This window comes from Prionailurus bengalensis, chromosome A3 (assembly GCF_016509475.1).
Source record: "Prionailurus bengalensis isolate Pbe53 chromosome A3, Fcat_Pben_1.1_paternal_pri, whole genome shotgun sequence".
NCBI classification, from domain to species: domain Eukaryota; kingdom Metazoa; phylum Chordata; class Mammalia; order Carnivora; family Felidae; genus Prionailurus; species Prionailurus bengalensis.
In genome coordinates this window covers 22,848,801-22,872,602 of record NC_057354.1, presented here as the reverse complement: position 1 = coordinate 22,872,602, position 23,802 = coordinate 22,848,801, and positions in this window count along the sequence as shown.

The window sequence follows — 23,802 nt, the reverse complement described above, 5'->3', positions numbered from 1 at the left end:
AAGGAGGGAGACACAGAATCTGAAACAGGTTCCCGGCTCTGAGCTGTAAGCACAGAGCCTGATGCAGGGCTCGAACTCACAAACTGCGAGACCATGACCTAAACCAAAGTGGGATGCTTAAATGAGCCACCCAGTGCCTCAGAATGTCTTTTTTCAAGGCTGAATAACATTCCATTGTACGTGCAGAACCACACAGAACCATTTTGCTTATCTATTCGTCTGTCCAAGGATGCTTGAGGTGTTTCCACCTTTTCACTATTGTGAATGTGGCTGCTATGAATGTGGGTGCTGAGTAGGTTATTTTTACATATGTAGACAGCACCTACTATGTGCCAGGCACATTAAGCACTAGAGCTGTCAAAATGGAAAAATCACAGTTCTGATGCTAAAGGAGCTCACATGGTCATGGGGGAGACTGTCCAGAAACAAGACAGCTATGAGTAAGAGTTCAGTGTGACAGGATCACACAGTGACCCAGGGACATCGTGAGGGTAAGGGGATGAGGCAAGGATCCAGGAGAAAGTGTGAAATGGGGCATAAATCAGGCCAGGTTCAATCAGGAAAAGGAAACCACTGGTGCAAAAGCCTGAGGTCACAACTAAAGGGCCTGCAGCTCCTAAGAATGAGAAAAAGTCTGAGCTCTGGCTCTGTCCCCTACCAACCCAGTGACTCTAAAGAAGCAGAGGGAGGTTAAGGGAGTTGTAAACACCACCCAAACACAAAGGATCCCATAGGGCCATGGCTGGGCTCCAGTGGATGAGGTGGGGAGGTATCAAGGGAAGGAGGGATAAACAGCAACCCAAAGCAAAACTCAGGTTCTGGGAGGGTTGGAAGTCTTGGCTCTTTATCTGGAGCCTCAGGGTAACCCTGAGATGAAAGGTAGAAACCACCCGAGCCCCTAAGTATCCCTCTAGTAACAGGGAAGGAAGTAGCACTTGAAAAAGAACTGTGCCAGGGTGGAGCTAAGGCTAACAAGAGGCAAAGAAGAACCCAAGAATTTATCCATATTATTAATAACTACACGTTAACAATTTTGAAAACTTAGAGGTTTGTGGGTGGCTGTTAAGCGGCTGACTCTTGATCTCGGCTCAGGTCGTGATCTCGCGGTCATAAGACTGAGCCCCACATCAGGCTCCATGCTGAGCATGGAGCCTATGTGAGATTCTCTCTCTCCCTCTCTCTCTCTGTGCCTCTCCCTTATGCACGTGTTCTCTCTCAAAATAAATAAACATTGAAAAAAAAACAATTTTGAAAACTTAAACAAACTGAACAAATTCCTGAAATAGCAGAGCCTTAGAAGTAACTTAGAAGAATGAAATAAAAGAGCAAAACATTAAAAACAGGAAAAAAGAGGGATGCCTGGGTGGCTCAGTCAGTTGAGCATCTGACTCTTGATTTTGGTTCAGGTCATGATCCCAGGGCCTTGGGATCAAGCTCCACGTCATGCTTCGTGCTGAGCGTGGAGCCTGCTTAAGATTCTCTCTCTCTCCCTCTGCCCCTCACCTCCCCACACCCCCACCACTCACGTGCACACACTCTCTCTCTTAAATATAAAAATAAATTAATAAATAAAAATGTGAAAAAAACAATAGCCAAATTATGGAAGCACAAGTACCCATCAATACTTGAATGGATTAAGAAGATGTGGTGTATATATATATATACAATGGAATATTATTCAGTCATAAGAAAGAAATCTTGCCATTTGCTATGCCATGAATGGAGCTCAAGAGTATATTACTAAGTGAAATAAGTCAGAGAAAAAACAAATATCATTGGTTTCCTCATATGTGGAATTTAAGAAACGAAACAAAGGAGCGAAGGGGGAAAAATGAGAGGCAAACCAAGAAACAGACTCTTAATTACAGAGAACAAACTGAAGGGAGGTGGGCAGGAAGATGGGTGAAATACGTAAAGGAGATTAAGAGTACACTGAACATGATGAGTATAGAACTGTTGAATCACTATATTGTACACCGGAAACTAATATAACACTCTATTAACTATACTGAAATTAAAATTTTTGAAAATAAAAAAAAAAAAGGAAAAGAAAGCCAAAGTTTTCTTCTAAGTATTGGTGAATTTGAAGCACTGGTTAAAAATCTTCCCACAGGGGGACCTTGCTGGCTTAGTCAATAGAGCATGAGACCCTTGGTCTTGGGGTTGTGAGTTCAAACCCCATGTTGGGTGTAGAGATTACTTAAAAATAAAATCTTTAAAAAAATAAAATCTTTGGGGTGCCTAGGTGGCTCAGTCAGTTAAGCATCTGACTCTGGATTTCATCTCAGGTCATGATCTCAAGGTCATGGGATCAAGACCCTCGCCAGGCTCTGCGCTGGGCATGAAGCCTGCTTAAGATTCTCCCTCTCCCTCTCCTTCTGTTGTAGCAATGTATGTACACACCCAACAGAAATGTGGACCCATGTTCACCAAAAGATACATGCAAGAAGGCTCACAGAAGCATCACTGTAATAGCTCCATGCTGAAACAACCCGATCTGCCCACCAATGGAATGGACAAAGAAATGGCAATGAACTACAGCTATATGGATAAATCTCACAAACATAATGTCAAGCAAAACAAAAACAAAAACAAAAAACCGACACAAAAGAGTACACATTTGTATCAGTCAGGATTTGATCAGGGGCAGAAACCACATTGGTTATTTCAACAGAGATTATTTAATATAAATAATTGTTAACTAAGTATAAGTTTTAATTAAGTAACTAAAAGAGTAAAAAGAGAACTGAAGAAATTTAAAAACATGGGTGGGATTTTTTCTGGGGAAGTACAAGAAATAAGAGAAAATTTGAACAGAGTAATTCACACCAAGAAAGTGAAAATAAAACAAAATATTTGCAAATCATATCTGATTAGAGACTTACATATAAGGAACCCTCACAACTCAATAATAAATAAATAAATAATCAATTTAAAAATGGGCAAAGGAGGGGCATCTGGGTGGCTCAGTTGGCTAAGTGTCCAACTTCAGCTCAGGTCATGATCTCATGGTTCACGAGTTCAAGCCCCGCATCCGGCTCTGTGCTGACAGCTCAGAGCCTGGAGCCTGCTTTGGATTCTTTGTCTCCCTCTCTCTGCCCCTCTCCCACTTGTGTGCACGTGTGCGGGTGCGCGCTCTCTCTCAAAAAAAATAAAGATTAAAAAATTAATAAATTAGGGGCGCTTGGGTGGCTCAGTCAGCTAAGCATCTGACTTCAGCTCAGGTCATGATCTCACAGTCTGTGGGTTTGAGCCCCACATTGGGTTCTGCGCTGACAGCTTGGAGCCTGGAGCCTGCTTCGAATTCTGTGTCTCCCTCTCTCTCTGCCCCTCCCCCCCCTCAAAAGTAAACATTAAAAAAATCTTTTTAATAAATTAAATTAAATTAAAATGGGTAAAAGACATGAATAGATATTTCTCCAAAGAAGACAAACAGCCAGTAAGCAAATGCAAAGATGCTCAATATCATTAGGCATTAAGGAAATTAATGGCTATAATTTTAAAAACCCAGAAAATAACAAGTGTTGGGGAGAATGTAGAGAAATTAGAACACTCACACACTGTAGGAGGAAATTTAAGATGGTGCAACTGCATAGGAAAATAGTCCAGCCGTTCCTCAAAAGGTTAAACCAAGTTACTATACGACTCAGCAGTTCTGCTCCTAGGTATATACCCAAGACAATGAAAACATACATCCATGCAAAAACTTCTACACAAATGTTCATAGCAGCATTATTCAACACAGATAAAAAACAGACACAGTCCCGAAGTCCATCAACTGATGATGGGTAAGTAAATATGGTCTGTCCATGCGCCAGAATGTTATTCAGCAATAAAAAGAATGAAGTTCTGATTCATGTTACAACATAGATACACCTCAAAAACACTATGCTAAGTCAAAAGTCCTTAAGAAAAGGCCACATATTGCATGATTCTATTTATATGAAATGTCACAAACTGGCAAATCTATACAGAATAAGGTGTATCAATGTTGGCCTGTGGCTGGGGTGGGGAGGGCGCAGATGGGGAGTGAAGTTGATTATGCTGATGGTTGCACAATTCTTTAAATATGTGAAAATTGGGGGCACCTCGGCGGCTCAGTCAGGATTCAGCATCCGACTCTTGATTTCACCTCAGGTCATGATCCCAGGGTTTTGGGACTGAGCCCCAAGTTGGGGCTCTGCTCTGGGTATGAAGCCTGCTTGAGATTCTCTCTAAAATAAAAAAATTAATGGGGCGCCTGGGTGGCTCAGTTGGTTAGGCGTCCAACTTCGGCTCAGGTCATGATCTCATGGTCCGTGAGTTCGAGCCCCGCGTCGGGCTCTGTGCTGACCGCTCAGAGCCTGGAGCCTGTTTCAGATTCTGTGTCTCCCTCTCTCTCTGACCCTCCCCTGTTCATGCTCTGTCTCTCTCTCTCAAAAATAAATAAATGTTAAAAAAATTTAAAAAAAAAAAAGTAGCTACTGAATTTCATTTGTTATTAAAAAATAAATAAAATAAAATAACTAAAAAAATTTTTTTTAATTTATTAAAAACTTTTTTTAAAAATTTAGTTTAAATATGTGAAAATTGGGGTGCCTGGGTGGCGCAGTCGGTTAAGCGTCCGACTTCAGCCAGGTCACAATCTCGCGGTCCGTGAGTTCGAGCCCCGCGTCAGGCTCTGGGCTGATGGCTCAGAGCCTGGAGCCTGTTTCCGATTCTGTGTCTCCCTCTCTCTCTGCCCCTCCCCCGTTCATGCTCTGTCTCTCTCTGTCCCAAAAATAAATAAAAACGTTGAAAAAAAAATTTAAATATGTGAAAATTAACTGAATTGTACACTTTAAATGGGAGAATTTTATGGTATGTAAATTATATAACAATAAAGCTGTTGAAATAGATTGTAACTATTCAAAAAAAAAAATTCTCCTAAGGTTTTTGTAAGGTATTCTTTTCAAAGTCTAGTACATTTAAACTATTAGAACTTCTATTTCTTGGGGTGCCTTGGGTGGCTCAGTCAATTGAGTGTCTAACTCTTGATCTCAGGGTCATGAGTTCAAGCCCCCACTGGTGTGAAAAACAAACAAAAAAACGCTTTATCTTCTGTAAATGTTTCTATTTCCTTCTATTCATATAAACCCCACTAGGTCTGATAAATCAATCAAAACATCCTTAAATTTAAGACATGTTACAATTTAACTTATTAACACACTACAAAGTAGGAAAATATTTCAGACTCCTACAGACACACTGAAACTTTCAGTTTTAGTTCTACAACCACAGCCATGTGCCAAAGTAAACCAAGACCACAAAAATCCACTGCCTCAATGAGCTGTTCTCCTTTCTTTCAAAGGCTTTTTTTTTTAATGTTTGTGTATTTTTGAGAGAGAGAGAGACATACAGACAGAGCATGAGTGGGGGATAGGCAGAGAGAGAGGGAGACAGAATCCAAAGCAGGCTCCAGGCTCTGAGCTGTCAGCACAGAGCCTAATGCAGGGCTCAAACTCATGAACCATGAGATCATGACCTGACCTCAAGTCAGAGGCTCAAGCGACTGAGCCACCCAGGTGCCTGACGGGCTGTTCTCCTTTCAGTGCTTTCTTAATTCCTTCAACATTTTCTTAATTGACTTGAGCTTGCAAATAGACAAGCAAACTATGAAAAAAGAAAATAGACTACTAACAAATGAGAGTTTTCCACATCTCCCACTGGACAAAGAACAGACCCCCACTGTCTTATAAAGAGATGAACAAATAGGGGCACCTGAGTGGCTCAGTCAGTTAAGCGTCTGATTCTTGATTTTGGCTCAGTTCATTATCTCTCATGGTTGTGAGATCAAGTCCCAAGTCAGACTCTGCACTGCCAACACGGAGCCTGCTTAAGATTTTCTCTCCCTCTAGGGGCACCTGGATGGCTCAGTCGATTAAGCACCTGACTTTAGCTCAGGTCATGATATCTCACCATTTATGGGTTTGAGCCCTACAGTGGGCTCTGTGCTGACAGCTCAGAGCCCGGTGCCTGCTTCAGATTCTGTGTCTTCCTCTCTCTCTGACCCTCCCCTGCTCATACCCTTCCTCTCTCTCTGACCCTCCCCTGCTATCTCAAAAATAAAGAAACATTAAAAAAATTTTTTTAATAAAATTAAAAAAAAAAAAGATTCTCTCTCCCTCTCTCTGCCCCTTGCCCTCTCACACATAGTGGTCTCTCTCAGAAAAAAGAGATCAACAAATAGACCATAAAACCAACTGTTAATTACTCCTGCCAACAATGGGAAATAGTTTGGACAAGAACTAAAACCAAAACACAGAGTCTGAAAACAAACAAAACAAGAAGGGAAGAAAGGAGGGAGGGGAGGGAAGAAAGAAAAAGACAGAGGGGTGGTATTGGGGGGGGGGGGCAGGGAACAGTCAGTGACGTAGTTTTATCGATGGTTAAAACCCATGAGACCTCCATCACAGACAACAGTGTAATTGGCTCTGGCAAGTTAAGTCCATTCAGCATCCCAATGGGATGTCCTCCAAAACTCCAGGTGTAATGTACAAGGAATTAGACATGACTCTCTGGCATTCTACAAAATACATGATCAGTACTCTTCAAAAGTGTCAAGGTTATCAGAAACAAATTGACAAATCTGGAAACAATCCAAATATCCTTCAAATGATAAACAAAATGAAGTACATTTATCCAATGAATGCTATTCATCAATAAGAAGGAACCAACCACCTACCAATACACAACATGGGTCAATCTCAACAGCATTATGCTAAAAAAAAAAAAAAAAAAGTAGATTCAGAGGCAATATGGCAAAACTATAGGACAAGGGCAAGGAGTGGGAAGAGAGACTATATGGGGGCATGAGGGAATTCTGGAGGATGAAGGAACCACTCTGAATCATGATTATGGTGGTTATCACATGGTTGTATATGTTACAACTCATTTTTTTAAAGGGTGAGTTTTTACTATATTAAAATGAAACAAAGAATATCTAACATATTATAAAAAAACGTAATAGGAAAATGGGCAAAGCATATAAACAGGAGACTCACAAAAGGTAAACGTCAGCTAACAAGTAGAATAGAACGACCTCACTGGTGTTCAGAAAGCAAATCAGAAACAGGCCACTTTAAACTCATCAGACTGCCAAACATTAGAGCGAGACGTAACACCAAACATTAGCAAAGATAGAGAGAGGGGGGCTCCTCATATACCAGGTGGTGGGGGGCAGGCTGGGGCACTCATGCAGGAGGACACCTGCCTGTACCTGGAAACAAGTAAACCCATCGTGGCTCAGCAACTCCACTGAGAAATGTGTGCCAAGACCCAGGAGGGGCAAGACAAGATGTCGCCTGAAGCAGCCTTGATGAGAGCAGGGTGCTGGGAGAACCGACGTGTCTGTCATGAGGAGAGTGGATAGTGAAACATGACGAGCACATGCTATGCAACACCAGGCAGTATTACCGAGCAACGAACTAAATCAACATTCACGCATCAACATGGGTAGATATTAAAAATGCTGTGGGGGGTGGGGGGAGGACAGAATGAGAGCTACTGTCCAATAACTTTAGCATAATATATTTTTTAAGATTTTTTCTTTTCTTATTATTTTTTTTAATTTACATCTAAGTTAGTTAGCATATAGTGCAACGATGATTTCAGGAGTAGATTCTTAATGCCTCTTACCCATTTAGCCCATCCCCCCTCCCACATCCCCTCCAGTAACCCCCTGTTCTCCATATTTAAGAGCCTCTTATGTTTTGTCCCCCTCCTTGATTTTATATTATTTTTGCTTTCCCTTCCCTATGTTCATCTGTTTTGTATCTTAAAGTCCTCATATGAGTGAAATCATATGATATTTGTCTTTCTCTGACTAATCTCACTTAGCATAACACCCTCTAGTTCCATCCACGTAGTTGCAAATGGCAAGATTTCATTCTTTTTGATTGCCGAGTAATCCTCCATTGTATATATATACCACATCTTCTTTATCCATTCACCCATCGATGGACATTTGGGCTCTTTCCATACTTTAGCTATTTCTGATAGTGCTGCTATGAACATTGGGGTGCATGTGCCCCTTCGAAACAGCATACCCATATCCCTTGGGTAAATACCTAGTAGTGCAATTGCTGGGTCGTAGGGTAGTTCTATTTTTAATTTTTTGAGGAATCGCCAGACTGTTTTCCAGAGTGGCTGTACCAGTTTGCATTCCCACCAGCAATGCAAATGAAATCCTCTCTCTCTGCATCCTCGCCAACATCTATTGTTGTTGCCTGAGTTGTTAATGTTAGCCATTCTGACAGGTGTGAGGTGGTATCTCATTGTGGTTTTGATTTGTATTTCCCAGATGATGAGTGATGAGCATTTTTTCATGTGTTGGTTGGCCATCTAGATGTCCTCTTTGGAGAAGTGTCTATTCATGTCTTTTGACCATTTCTTCACTGGATTATTTGGTTTTGGGGTGTTGAGTTTGATAAGTTCTTTATAGATTTTGGGTACCAACCCTTTATCTGATAGGTCGTTCGCAAATATCTTCTCTTATTCCGTCGGTTGCCTTTTAGTTTTGCTGATTGTTTCCTTCGCTGTGCAAAAGCTTTTTATTTTGATGAGGTCCCAATAGTTCAGTTTTGCTTTTGTTTCCCTTGCCTCTGGAGATGTACTGAGTAAGAAGTTGCTGTGGCCAAGATCAAAGAGGTTTTTGCCTGCTTTCTCCTCTAGGATTTTGATGGCTTCCTGTCTTATGTTTAGATCTTTCATCCCTTTTGAGTTTATTTAGTGGTCCAGGTTCATTTTTCTACATGTCGCTGTCTAGTTTTCCCAGCACTACTTGCTAAAGAGACTGTCTTTATTCCATTGGATATTCTTTCCTGCTTTGTCAAAGATTAGTTGTCCATATGTTTGTGTGTCCATTTCTGGGTTCTCTATTCTTTTCTATTGATCTGAGTGTCTGTTTTTATGCCAGTACCATACTGTCTTGATGATTACAGCTTTGTAATACAAAGAAAAAAATCCGAAGATTTAAAAAAATTGTTTTAATGCTTTATGTATTTTTGAGAGAGAGCGTGAGCGGGGGAGGAGTAGAGAGAGGGGGACAGAAGATCCAAAGTGGGCTCCGTGCTATCAGCACAAAGCCTGATGCAGGGCGTGAACTCGTAAGCTGTGAGATCATGACCTGAGCCAAAGTCAGATGCTCAACTGACTGAGCCATCCGGGCACCCCACAATTTTATTTATTTATTTTTACGAATTTATTTTCAAGTTAGTTAACATACAGTATAGACTTTTTTTTTTAAAGTAATCTCAACATCCAATGTGGGGCTCGAACTCACAACCTCGAGATCAAGAGTCACACGCTCCATCGACAGAGCCAGCCAGGCACCCCTTACATGAAATATTAAACCATGCAAGGGGTTTTAAAACCAGCATAGGATTGTTCAAGGGACTGTTCATACATTATTCAAGGATCCAAAGAAAACATTTTAGACTGGATTTATATAGTAGGGGAGGGGCACAGGAGTGGGCACTAGGAGATCAACAGGAGACTGGGTGCCGGACACCAACGAGCATCTATTCCAAGCCTGATACAGGAAGTGCCAGGTGCTGGGCAACTCTACGGTGCAGAAAGCAGGGCACCACCGGCCAAGGGAGACAATAACAACAAAAACAGTCATTACAAACTCAAGTAAGTGGGATGTAGGAAACTTAACATGGATAAGAGGGGCAGGAGACTAGTCCTGAGTGATCAGGGACAGCCTTCCTGAGGAGGTGACGCTTAAGCTGAAATCAGGAGAAATAGCAAGGGTGAAAAAACAAACAAAACCCACTAAGTGGACACGAACATGGCACGAGGTGGAGTGAGTGACACTGAGACTGGTGGGAGATAAGAAGTAGGCAGGGGCCAAGTGATGCCTTGAGAGCCCTGTAGACCCTGGGGAGTCTGGACAGGACTCTAAAGTGCTGTGGGAACCACCTGAAGGTTTCAGGCAGGGACAAGTGTTTACAGAGCACTTACTATGGGCTATGTGCCAAGCCCTGTGTTATACATGGATAATCGCATTTTATTCTATACAACTCCCCCCAAAAGAGAGGTTGTTATTAACCCAATTCACACCCTAAGGAAACTGAGACAGGAAAAGGTTAAATTACCCATTTGGGGCAAGGTCATATAACTAGTTAGAGAAAGACCCACACTCAATCACTATTATAGGATGTTGTTCAATAAAATAATAACCTATACTTAATGAGCAATTGCAATGCACCAGGCAATCTGATACGAGGGCCCCTGTGCTTCCTATGCCACTGACCAAGAAAGGGATCTTTTTAAGAACTCCTCTGGCTGTAAAATCATATGGGAAAATCCCAGTCCCTCTCTGTGCCTCAGTGTCCTCACGCATAAAATGGAAAGGCTGGACTCCTATCACGGAACATGACAGCTAACGGGGTCTTCAGTATCCCAGCTGTGGACCAGAGAAGAGCAGTGGCAAGCACAAGGTCACTCAGCTGATTCAGACAGAATACTTAGAATGTCCAGCTCAGTCTGCTTTCCTGATGCCAGCTGCCTCTTGAGGCTCCCTAAAGTCCCTCCAATTCTAAGATGTTAGGATCCCACCTTCAGGTGCCAGCAACCCAGGCCCACGGAGCCCTTGAGAGCATCTGGCTGGCTCTTGGGCACCCAGGCTGAACAATCCTTTCTGCAGAGCTAACACAGAAGGCAGCAGTAACCAGAGGCAACCAAAAGGGATATCACCCAGATGACCTTCCCACTCACCACACCCCTGCCTCACCCTCACATACAGCCACCGAGCTGCTTGGGCAGACCACTGGTCTCCGTTTCCACCACATCTGCCAAATAAATGAAAACAGAACCAGCCTCATCGGTCATTGTGAAGCTGGCAGTTACTTTACATAATCACCTAACGTGGGACCTAACTCTATTAACTTGTAGAAATTACCAGCATCTCTCCCCTGGCTAGAAATTAACTTCCCAGAAGGGTTAAGATAGACTTTCCCTGGAACTTGGTCTTATCTTCATCCCCAGAACACTTACAGAAGGCCTACTGTGTACAAAATCCTGTAGAGCGGATTGGGGGTAGGGGGGTGCGGGGTCATGCTAGAACCTCATTTATGTATCAAAATAAATCTGAGGAAATAAATGTATAGAAATCAAACCTTAAAACAATGCATATAATTCTTCCCCCATGCCCCCCTCCCTTTTACAAATGAGGCTCTGGGGGACCGAGATCATCCTGAATAGGAATCAAAGGTAAGACCTGAGGTTAAGTTATGGTGCTAATAGCTGAACGTAACCTGTTTATTGGCTCGTAAGATACACAAGTACATACGATGCATCCTGACTTTACTTGGAAAGGTTCTGGGAAAACCATTTTGAGGTCAGAGGTAACACAATAGAGTAGTCAGGAGAACAAAATTAGGTTGCAATCCTGGTTCTGCCATTTATTAGCTGTATGAACTCGAGCATGTTATTGAATCTTTCTGAGGCTCAATTTCTCAGCTATAAAATGGAGATAATAACTTGCACGTAAAAGAGTTGTTACAAGGATTAAATAAGTTTATAAAGTACATAGGACAGTACCTGGTACATAGAAAGCTCTATTTTTTTAAAGTTATTACACAAAATGAATTTTAAAATACACATATTGAATGTGACTTTAAAGTGGTTTTATAGGAAAAAAAACTGGTTATACGAATACAGTTCAGAGGATTCTCTTGGCAATACCGAAGCTCTGCAAAGGACAGAAATTCCAAAAGCCGGGGCACCTGGGTGGCTCAGGCAGTTAAGCATCTGACTTCAGCTCAGGTCAAGAGCTCATAGTTCATGAGTTCGAGCCCCATGTCGGGCTCCCTGCTGTCAGCGTGGAGTCTGCTTCAGATCCTCTGTCTCCCTCTCTCTCTGCCTCTCCCCCACTCACACTCTCTTCTAAAAATTAAGAAATAAACATGTTTTTAAAATCCCAGAGCACCTGGGTGGCTCAGTCAGTTAAGTGTCCAACTTCAGCTTAGGTCATCATCTCATGGTTTATGGGTTCAAGACCCATGCTGGGCTCTGTGCTGACAGCTCAGGCCCTGGAATTTGCTTTTAGATTCTGTCTCCCTGTCCCTCTGCCCCTCCCCAGACCCAGCTTGTGCTCTGTCTCTGTCTTGCTCTCTCAAAAATAAACATTAAAAAATTTTTTTTTACTATACAGTTTTTTTTAGTGTTTATTTACTTTTGAGAGAGAGAGAGAGAGAGAGAGAGAGAGAGAGAGAGAGAGCGCACTAGCGGGGAAAAGGCAGAGAAAGAGGGAGACACAGAGGCAGGCTCCAGGCTCTGAACTGTCAGCAACCCACAAACTGTGAGATCATGACCTGAGCCAAAGTCAGAGGCTTAACTGACCGAGCCACCCAAGTGCCTCCGCCCCCCAAATTTTTTTAATAAAATAAAAAATAAAATTTTTAAATCCCAAAAACTAAGAAAAAATGCCATCAATGAATAGTGATACATTGTAAGTAACAAAATACACTATTCCATACGTACAATGGTGCAAAAGGGAATACAAGGACTGCATCCAAGTGAATAAAAGCAAGCCATAATGCAAAAACGTACTGAAGGAACTGCTACCTGGTACCTATGCAAAAGTAAACAGATCGACAAAATCTGGCACAAAGCTGCAAAACCCATCCTTGCTGGATGTTGTGTGTTGTCACACATCCCACCAGGGGTCGCCCAAGGTCATCCAGAGAATTTGGGACAGAGAATTCAACTCCCAGCCCAATCTGCTTCCTGGGATGTCAGCTGCCTGTAAACCTGCCAAGTGCCTCCCTTACTAAGATGCGCATGGGGCTGGTGGTGGCCCCGGGCCCACTGAACCCTCAAGAGCTTCTTTAGCGTGGGGTGACCAGGAGCCACACTTTGCAGCACCTCCTCCCGTGGACAACACAGGCACATTACATGGCAGCAGGAACAAATTACAAAGGGGAAAGGGGGGCAAATAGGTTATTATTATCCCCATTTTACAAGTGAGGAAATTGAGGCTGAAAAGGTTAAGCAAACTGCCCTGGGTCACACTGTTACAGAACTTCAGAACCCGAATTCACACCCAGGTGGGTCAGACCCTTGTCATTTGGTTACTAATCCCCCACCCTTTGATGGACTTGGGAGAAGAGACAAATCCAAAAGGAGACTGTATGAAGGAGGGGTCATGAAGGGATGGCTACTTCCTCCCCCAAGGTCACTCTGTGACTTCCCTAACTTGTCCAAGGAGACTGAGCCATGAGCCATGACACTGGAGGATGGGGTCAAGACCTTTTCTCGGCTTCCCATCCTAACAGAATCCCAGAGCCGCAGGGTAAGTTTATTTACCCCGCCAGGGCCCCCGACCACTCCAAAGGCTCATCTTTAGTGCTCAAGGACTCAATTTCCTCCCCCCAGGTCTCCTGGGTTTCCTGGCTTCTCCTCAAACCCTATCAATTCTACACTTAGAACCCTACTCAAGTCCCTACACTGTCCACTGCTCCCATCCTGGCCTGTAGCCCCCTTCTCAGGACTCTGGACATCATGTGGACAACTCTGTCTTTTGTTCTCATTTTTAAGAACTGAAGTAAAATTTACATATAGAAAAATGCATACATTTTAAGCATACCATTTCACAAACTGCCCCAGTCTCTTAACCAGCCTTCCTGATTCTCCCCGACCTGCCTGTCATCCATCCTCCACAGGGCAGTTTAGGGTTGTTCTATCCAGGTATATCTAACCATGTCACTGCCCTGGCCAAAAACCTAAAGCAGCTTACCCTGCTCTAAGGATAGAGACCCACAAAAACAGAAGAGAAACACTCCTTGCCTTTGAAAGGGAAAAATATAATGCCAGGTATAAACCCACCCTCAAGAAAGCAATTCACTTCAGTTAAAAAGAAACTGTTGGGGCGCCTGGGTGGCGCAGTCGGTTAAGCGTCCGACTTCAGCCAGGTCACGATCTCGCGGTCCGTGAGTTCGAGCCCCGCGTCAGGCTCTGGGCTGATGGCTCGGAGCCTGGAGCCTGTTTCCGATTCTGTGTCTCCCTCTCTCTCTGCCCCTCCCCCGTTCATGCTCTGGCTCTCTCTGTCCCAAAAATAAATAAAAAACGTTGAAAAAAAATTAAAAAAAAAAAAAAAACTGTTAGGCACAAGGTACGTGGACCTTAAAGGATTTTGTTTATCCAGATCTTAAACTGTAAAATGTCTCCATCTGGGATGATGAGAAAGTAAATTTACAACCCAGTGAACAAAGAGCACAGTTTAACTGTGTATGTAAGCTGCTGGTCAGCTTAAATTTAACATGTGAGTAAATTTAACCATTTGTTGCCTGTTTCCCTTTATTATTGCTTTGTCTGTGTCCCATTATCTTCCCTTTTTAATAAAATATACCCACTTTAAGTACAAAATGAAACTAATGTTGGCAAGCATGTCTTTACTCCCCTTTTTGGTCCAGCCCTTCTCCCCACCTCATAGTCCTCATCGGTCTACCACTGATCTACTTCTTATAGATTCCTTCCTCTTTTCTAGAGTTTTATATGACCTCTTCATATAATATTCACTTTTGTGTCTGGCTTCTTTCACTTGGCCTATTTGTGAGATTCATTCCTGTGAATGCATGTATCTGTAGTTCTTTTTCTCTGGTGAATATAACACAATTTCTTTTTCTTTCACCGGCTTATGCCTATTTGGGAAGCTTACAGTTGGGGGCTACTATGAATAAGGCAGCTGTGAACATTCATGTACAAGTTTTTGTGTGGACATATACTTTGTTCTCCACCAAAAAATGACAGGTTTCTCTGGTGCTTTCTGCTACTCCAAGCAAAAATTAAATATTCTCTTGTTACTGATTTGATTTACTATAGAAGCCTGTCTTTCCCATAGGAAACACACACATACACACACACAATGATTTGTGAAACACAGAACAGAAAATTGTAGGAAGTGATAAAATGTAACTAGTGAAGATTTTTTTGGTGCAGCTTTCCCTTACTATTTGCCAAGCATTAGGAAGAGCATAGTAGAAGCATTTCGTCATTGGGGCACCTGGATGGCTCAGTCAGTTGGGCGTCTGACTTCAGCTCAGGTCATGATCTCACGGCTCATGAGTTCGATTCCCATGTCAGGCTCTGTGCTGACAGCTCAGAGCCTGGAGCCTGCTTTGAATTCTGTGTACTCCTCTCTCTCTCTCTCTCTGCCCTCTCCTGCTCACACTCTTTCTCTCCTTCAAAAATAAATAAACATTTAAAAAATAAAAAATAAAAAAAAAAGAAGAAGAAGAAGCATTTGGGCACTTATCTCTCACGGTAGCCTTATAAGGGGTTAGTGCTGTTACTCCCATTTCCCATATGGGAAGTGAGGCTCAGGGAGGGGAAGGGAATGACCCAAAGTACACCCAGCAAGGGTCCACCAGGACCAGGGTGCATCCCAGGCCAGGGCTTGAGCACTGCCTCCACTGCTTGCTATAGGCTCTCCTTGGGCCTCAGTTTGATGATTCTCTCAGCATCACAGATCTTCTCTTCTAGACTCTTCTAGACTCTTCTAGAAAGTCCTGGCATCAAATAATCTGCACTCACAAATAATCAAAATGCCCAGGAAATGCCAACATTTCACCCACCCACAGCAGCAAGTCAGGACAATAAACCTAGCACTCGGAGCCGGGTGGGAAGTTTTCTTATCTAACTATTAAGTTAGTCTGGGTTTAGGGAAATCCCTTGAGGAGCTTGACCAAGTAGACAGAGCCTGACCCTTGAGAAGCCAAAGAAGTAAAGACAACAAAAGCAGCCATTAAATGGCTCTACAGAAGGCAGAGGGAAACATCTGTATTTTAAAATATATATATTGAACGTGACCTTAAAGTGATTTTATAGGAAAAAACACTTCGGTTATATGAATACAGTGCAGAGAATTCTCCTGGGAATATTCAAGCTCTGCAAAGGACAAAAATCCCAAAAGCCAGCAGAGCTGGTTCAGTCAGTTAAGCATCCAACCCTTGATCTCAGCTCAGGTCTTGATCTCTGGGTTGTGAGTTCAAGCTTTATGCTGGGCTCCACACTGAGTATAGAACCTACTTAAAAAAAAAAAAAAAAAAAAAAAAAAGTGGGCGTGCTTGGGTGACTCTGGCAGTTAAGCATCCAACCTCGGCTCAGGTCATGATCCCATGGTTCATGGGTTTGAGCCCTGCATCGGGCTCTATGCTGACAGGTCAGAGCCCGGAGCCTGCTTCGGATTCTGTCTCCCTCTCTCTCTCTCTGCCCCTCCCCCGCTCACACCCTGTGTGTGTGTGTGTGTGTGTGTGTGTGTGTGTGTGTCTCTCTCTCTCTCTCTCTCTCTCTCTCTCTCTCTCAAAACAAATAAAAATGTTAAAAAAAAATTTTAAATAAATAACCTTAAAAAAAGGCTCAGAAATCAGTGCTACCTCTAGAAAGGGGCATAAAAGTGAGGTTGGGAGGGTTTCTTTAGGAAGATTGGTAGAAGAGGGTTTAAAAAGCATCTTAAAAAATCAAAACACAGACTTCTCACCTCCCTACACTCTCCCTACACTCCCACCCTACACTCCCTACACTCTCCACCCCGTCCCCTCATGCTGCAACCTAAACCCTGGCAGATCAGAAATTTATTTTGAGGCACCTGGGTGGCTCAGTCAGTTGATCCTGACCCTTGATTTCAGCTCAGGTCATGATCTCACAGTTCGTGGTTTTGAACCCCCCTACCAGGCTCTGCGCTGACAGCAGGGAGTCTGCTTGGGATTCTCTGTCTCCCTCTCTCTCTGCCCCTCTCCTGCTTCCCTTCTCTCTCTCTCTCTCTCTTTCTCTCTCTCTCAAACTAAATAAACTTGGGGCACCTGAGTGGCTCAGTAGGTTAAGCATCCCACTCTTGAGTTTGGCTCAGGTCGTGATTTCACGGTTTGGGAGTTTGAGCCCCATGACAATCCTGCTTGGGATTCTCTCTCTCTGCCCCTTCCCCACTTGTGCATGTGTGCGCGCGCTCTCTCTCTCTCTCTCTCTCTCTCTCTCTCAGTCAATAAATAAATAAACTTTAAAAAAAACCAATAAATTTTTTAAAATGTATTTTTAGGAGAGAATAGAAGAAGATCCCTGGACAGGTGGACACGAGGCACAGGAGTCAGAGAGGGACCAGCAACAGAGGGATTATACAAAAATCTATGTGTTAACTATTGAGGATGTCCAGACCCTCAGCCATCTTCCCCCACTCAGCTCTGGGAACACTGCCAGAGAAGCACTAAGCTCATAGTACTAAGTGGGGAGACCTGCCCCTGGGCTTCCATGCCCGACTCAACTCCCAGAACTCCCAGCAAAATGGGAAAAATGGACTCCTATGAGGGTATTTCATCAAGAAATTCCAGTTCACAAAGGATGAGAGGAGATTCTAGAATTTTCTAAAGAAGAAAAAGTAGGTCACATACACAGAATCAGTAAGTACTCAAAATGACTTGGGACTTCCCAGCTGCAATACTGAAAGCTGAGAGACAGCACAGTAATGCCTCCAAAACCTGACGAAGCTTCTGGAACAGGGACTTGAACGGATATTTGTACACCATGTTCACAGCAGCATTATTCACAATAGCCAAAAGGTAGAAAGAACCTGAGCATCTATTGATGGATGAATAGATAAACAAAATGTGGTCTGTCCACACAAGGGGATAAGAAGTAATTCCTGAAAAGAACCAGGAAGCTCCTCAAGTGAAAAGAGAGAAAGGTCTCTAAAATATGCTCTTAAGTGAAAAAGGCAAAGTGAAGAACAGACTGCATGAAGTATCATTCACTTAATGACCTCTTTTAAAAGTTTTATTTCAGGGGCACCTGGGTGGCTCAGTCAGTTAAGCATCCAACTCCTAGTTTTGGCTCAGGTCATGATCTCACAGTTCATGAGTTCAAAGCCTATATCAGTCTCTGTGCTTATGGTGCCAAGCCTGCTTGGGATTCTCTCTCTCCCCTTCTCTGCCCCCCACCCCCTCAGCCACCACCATCAGAACCATGCACCCTCTCTAAATAAATACATAAACTTTAAAAAAAAAAAAAAAGGAAGGTTTTATTTCAGTGTCAAAATCAGGGTAAAGTGCAAGAAATTTCATTTTCCAAAAGGCCAGGAGGGACAAATTATACCCAGATCTTCTGAAGAGATAAGTCTCAATCCTGCCAAGATATTCATCCTGAGGACTGAAGGCTCATCTGTGTTTTGTGGGACCTGAAACTTACATAATTTGGGGGAGGCCTTCACTAAGAAAAAGAGTGTAAAATTAAATACACAATATTTGGGGAAAATGTGAATAATTCTTCAAAAATGAGAAAAAAATTATAGCAAACTACAAAGTTTTTAAAAACTAACAAATATCACAAACATCACAAAATCCAGAAAAATAACACTGTATTTTTATTAACTGCCTGAAATACCTCTGTAAGTCATTTTTCCTACTTTTTGGGCCATATTCTCTGATGGTCCTTCATATGAGAAGGGTTTTGTAATACCACATTATAGAGAGAAAATAAAGATGACTCAGTCTTTCTCCTAACATGTTCATTTATAACTGTATACATTGCATTTTCAAGTACATTCTTGGCAGAAGGAAATTTCCATTTTTAATAAGTGTTGGTAAGAACGGAGTCCTTTGCTTCTATTTTTACAGTCTTTGTGACTGGAAGAATTTTCCATAGACCAGCTTCTGACTCCAGATGTTTCAAACCTTGCTTATCTTCCTTATGCACTTCTGGTGCAGATGCTGTGGGACACCTGTCTACAGGGATACTACCTCTGTTCCTGCAACCTTGTGTCATGACAGCTTTTGCTATACCAGGACATGTGTGAACCACTAATGGAAGTGACTGCAAACCACACAAACCAATAAACCCAAACTAAGTGCATTCAAACTCAACCTTCAGCCAGATCCAAAAAACAGCCAAGACTAACACATGGTCACTTAACAGGAGAACAGTGAGGAGGGAAGTCATCATGGAATAAGACAGTGGTCTTAACTGATTACAGTGAAAACTGCTTAATTTTGTACATTTTATAGAAATATATGACCCCTTCCAGGGCCTTGGAAGAGAAAAGAGCAAGTAAGGGTCCTTAAGGCGTAAGAGTCATTATCTCAATTCAAAGGCTTTCCTTCCCTGGCCAAAATCTGTCTTTACCTCCTCCACAGTAGTAGTCTCAAGATGCCTCCTCCATGATGATACCATGACACACAGTATAAGAACTCAGTGCCGAGGCACCTGGGTGGCTCAGTCAGTTGAGCATCCAACTTCAGCTCAGGTCATGATCTCATGGTTTGTGGGTTTGAGCCCTGCATTGACTCTCTGCTGTCAGCACAGAGCCCAGTCTGTGCTTTGGATCCTCTGTCCCCCTCTCTCTCTGCCCCTCCCCTGCTCACACTCTCACTCTCAAAAATAAAAAAGAACTCACTGCCTTGGAAAAGGTGACATCACACATCCAAGAAGACAGGAAAGAGGATAAGAAATGTATGCCATTTAGAAAAAAAAAGTTATGGGGATTCTAAGCCTCACACTGTAAACCAAAATAAATTCCAGGTGCAGTAAAGGGTTAAATATTAAAAATTAAGGGGCACCTGGGTGGCGCAGTCTGTTAAGCGTCCGACTTCAGCCAGGTCACGATCTCGTGGTCTATGAGTTCGAGCCCCGCGTCGGGCTCTGGGCTGATGGCTCAGAGCCTGGAGCCTGTTTCCGATTCTGTGTCTCCCTCTCTCTCTGCCCCTCCCCCGTTCATGCTCTGTCTCTCTCTGTCCCCAAAATAAATAAAAAACGTTGAAAAAAAAATTTAAAAATTAAAAAAAATTAAGCCTTCAAGGGGCGCCTGGGTGGCTCAGTTGGTTAAGCGTCCGACTTTGGCTCAGGTCACGATCTCGCGGTCCGTGAGTTCGAGCCCCGCGTCGGGCTCTGTGCTGACAGTTCAGAGCCTGGAGCCTGCTTCAGATTCTGGTCTCCCTCTCTCTGATCCTCCCCCATTCATGCTCTGTCTCTGTCTCAAAAATAAATAAACATTAAAAAAATTTTTAAAAAAACATTAAACCCTTAAGGAACAAAAGCAAAAAGTATAAGTGAGTACCTTTTGATCATCAATACTCTTTCTTAGCCCAAAAGCAATGAACAACATCACAAAGACTGACATTTGACCAAGTGAAAAGTTTAAACATAAACAAGCAAAACGGGCACCTGGCTGGTTCAGTCAGTACAGCATGTGACTTCTGATCTCAGGGTCGTGAGTTTGAGCCTCACGTTGGGCATAGAGTTTACTTAAAAAAATAAATAAATAGGGGCGCCTGGGTGGCTTGGTTGGTTAAGCGTCCGACTTCGGCTCAGGTCATGATCTCACGGTCCGTGAGTTCGAGCCCCGCGTCGGACTCTGTGCTGACTGCTCAGAACCTGCAGCCTGTTTCAGATTCTGTGTCTCCCTCTCTCTCTGCCCCTCCCCTGTTCATGCTCTGTCTCTCTCTGTCTCAAAAATAAATAAACATTAAAAAAAAATTTTTTTAATAAATTAAATGGACCACTTGAGTGGCTAAGGCGGTTGAGCATCCAACTCTTGCTTTCATCTCAGGTCTTGATCTCAGGGTTGTGAGTTCAAACCCCATGTTGGGCGTAAAGCCTACTTACAATAAATAAATAATTATTTTTAAAAAATAAAACAAAACTGGGGCTCCTGGGTGGCTCAGTCGGTTAAGCATCCGACTTCAACTCAGGTCATGATCTCACAGCTCGGGAGTTTGAGCCCCACGTCGGGCTCTGTGCTGACAGCTCAGAGCCTGGAGCCTGTTTCAGATTCTGTGTCTCCATCTCTCTCTGCCCCTCCCCTGCTTATGCTCTCTCTCTCTCTCAAAAATGAATAAACATTTTAAAAAATTTTATTTTAATAAATAAAACAAAACCAACTCAGCTTAGAAACATGTAAGGCAAACAATAATCTTGGGGAGAAGAAAAGCCTACCTGCAACAAATGTAAACAAGGGTTAAGCATTCTTCCTACTGAAAAGAGCTTGAAAGTCAGAAACAAACTCAAGACTTCAAAAGATGTGCAGATAATACACAGGTGACAAATGCCCAACATTTATGAAATGTTAAGATCTTCAATCTCACAAATAATAAAAAATGCAGATATTTTTCAAGAACCAAAAGCTATTCTTCAGCCAACAAACAGGCAAAGATTCACACAAAATCACTAACACCTCCTGTGGCTCAGGACCTGGGTGAGCAAGCACTCAGTCACTAAAAACACTGCCATGGAGAGTATTTCGGGTTTATGCCACAAAAATATCCATTCTTACTCTTTGTCCCAGTAATTCCACTTTAGAGAATCTATTTCAGGAAATTCAAAATTGCAAAGATATTTATGTATGAAATGTTAATTGCAACCCTGTCGAAACCGGGGGGAGAATGTAAATAAGAGGGAAGAGAGAAAACACCTCTTAGGATGTGTATTTGCATGCGATTACATGAACAGGAACGTGTAGAAAGGCAAGTAAGAATACATACCTGTTAGTACTGCTGATGCTGGAAAGTGGGAATGAAGGGGGAGGTTATTCACTTTTTCTCTATATGCCTCTGCATTGATTAATTTGCTCTAATTAACATAGTATATTGCTTTTGTAATTAAAAATATACTCCAGGAGAAGAAAATTCCCACATATAAAAAGATGAAACCTCGCCAAATGAATGTGATTACACACCAACCCTAATAAAAGAAATGAAGAAAAATACAGTCATTAAGTCTCCCAAGTCCCACAACAGCCAACTCTGACTGGCTGACTTCTATAGCCATGACTGGAAGTACCATAGCCAGCAGCTCACAGGTAGGATAGACTGCCAGAAAATCAAAAGGGATTTTCCTAATCCCCAAATTAAAACCACAACACTTATTACTTAATCTTTGTCTAGAAGCCAGAGGGCATCAAGAGAAGAGACTGTGGTATGCCTACATGCAGGTCACTGCCACATCCAGGCCACCACCAACATCCCTGTGTTCAAATGCAACAACTTCGGCCCATCTGAAATATCGTTGTGATGCAAACTGTTTGTACAGGAAGACAATCAGATAATGAAGCATGACCAGAACAAAGCTTAGCCTGGCTATTTAAGAAAGCCATGCAGATATATACAACTTTTAGGTAATATTCCCCAGTAGTTAAACCAGCAAAGATAAAAACGGAGGCGCCTGTGTGCTCAGTCAGTTAAGCATCCGTCTCTTAGTTTCAACTCAGGTCACAATCTCACGGTTGGTAAGATGCAGCCCTGCATCAGGCTCTGCACTAACACTGGGGAGCCTGCTTGGGACTCTCTCCCTCTCTTTCCCTCTCTCTCTCTCTCAAAATAAAAAAATAAACTTAAAAAAAAAAAGATGAAAATAAAAGAGTTGTGGGCAAACAAGCATTTATATATATGTTGCTTTCAAAAATCATTTAAACCATATATGGGAGAATGCCAAAGAAGGCAGAGACCTTTAGGATTGTCATGTCCAACCCTCTCATTTCTCAGATGAAGAAGCTGGAACTCAGATTGTCAAATGCCACGCAGCCACTAGAGACAGAGCTAAGACACTGATAATGGTATCTGCTCTTCTATACGCACTGAAAGTAATTCACAAAGGGCTTTCCCAACCATTATTTTCTCTGAGCCTCACCAAAGCTGCATGATTCCACAGAAGGGAAAACTGAGGCTCACAGGGTATGGATGATATGCCTACATCACCTGGCTGGTAGCTCCAAATCCCAAACCCCATACCCTTTCTACTAGCCGGCACTGTTGCCCAAACCTTTCCTGACAGCCTAGGCAGTGGGTTCCCCAGCTTTAAGCACACAGCCTGTCAAGCAGTTAGCACTCAAAAATTAGGTGAATGAATACCCAAAACTAGGAGAAAGCTATGCAAATCGTGGTTGATCAACAAAATACAAAAAAAAAAAAAAAAATACAAGGCTTTTTAAAAAGGAAGATGCTGGTAAGCTGAAGCCCAAATTAGATGAAGAGTTGCTGAACCTCACATGAGAGCAACAAATCTCCTAGCCCTCAGAGACAGGTCTCCACCAATTTGGCCTCAATTACTCAGAGCTGCTTCACCTGACCACCCTACCTCCAATCACTTCCTATCTCTTCTCAGCCAGTCTCAGGAACCTGCAGGGCTCCCTACTGCCCACAATGCCAAATCTAAATTCTGTGCCCCTTGGCCTTCAAGGCCCTACCAGCTGACCAATTCCACCGTTTCCTGAATTACTCACTGACCCTGGCCTTTTCGGGATTCTTTCCCTCCACCCCACAGAACCGCATCTCCTTTATGCTGCCAGATCTAGCCTTGACTCCCTTTGACTCCAGGTGAAAACTGGTCCCTTTCCCCACTTCCTTCAACCCCAGGCATAAAGGACAATGTGGACTTACAGGACATTCATTTGAACCTATGTGATAACCAAGTTCACTAGAAATAGGTATAATGAACAGGAAGCCCCATCGACAGCAGTCTCTCATTTGGGTTTTCCAGTATAGCAGCAGTTGCTTTATGTAACCTATCCAGTCCCTTTTCTGGCCTGAGGGGTCTTGAGTTCCTGGAGCTCTTCCTAAACTGGCCCAGGGGAGCACAGGCACTGATGCCAAACCTACCTGTCCTTCCCATCCAGACCCCACCCCAGATCTGTCCCAGGAGTCAGGACTCCAGCTTCATTATCAGGCAAGTCCCTTCTTCTCTCAGGGACCCAGTTTTTTTCATATGTGAAAAGGGGAGAGAGGGTAGCAAAACTGAAGAGGAAAATGACATAAGAATAACTGCCCAGTTATTAAAGGCTTTCCCATAAAAGTTACCAAG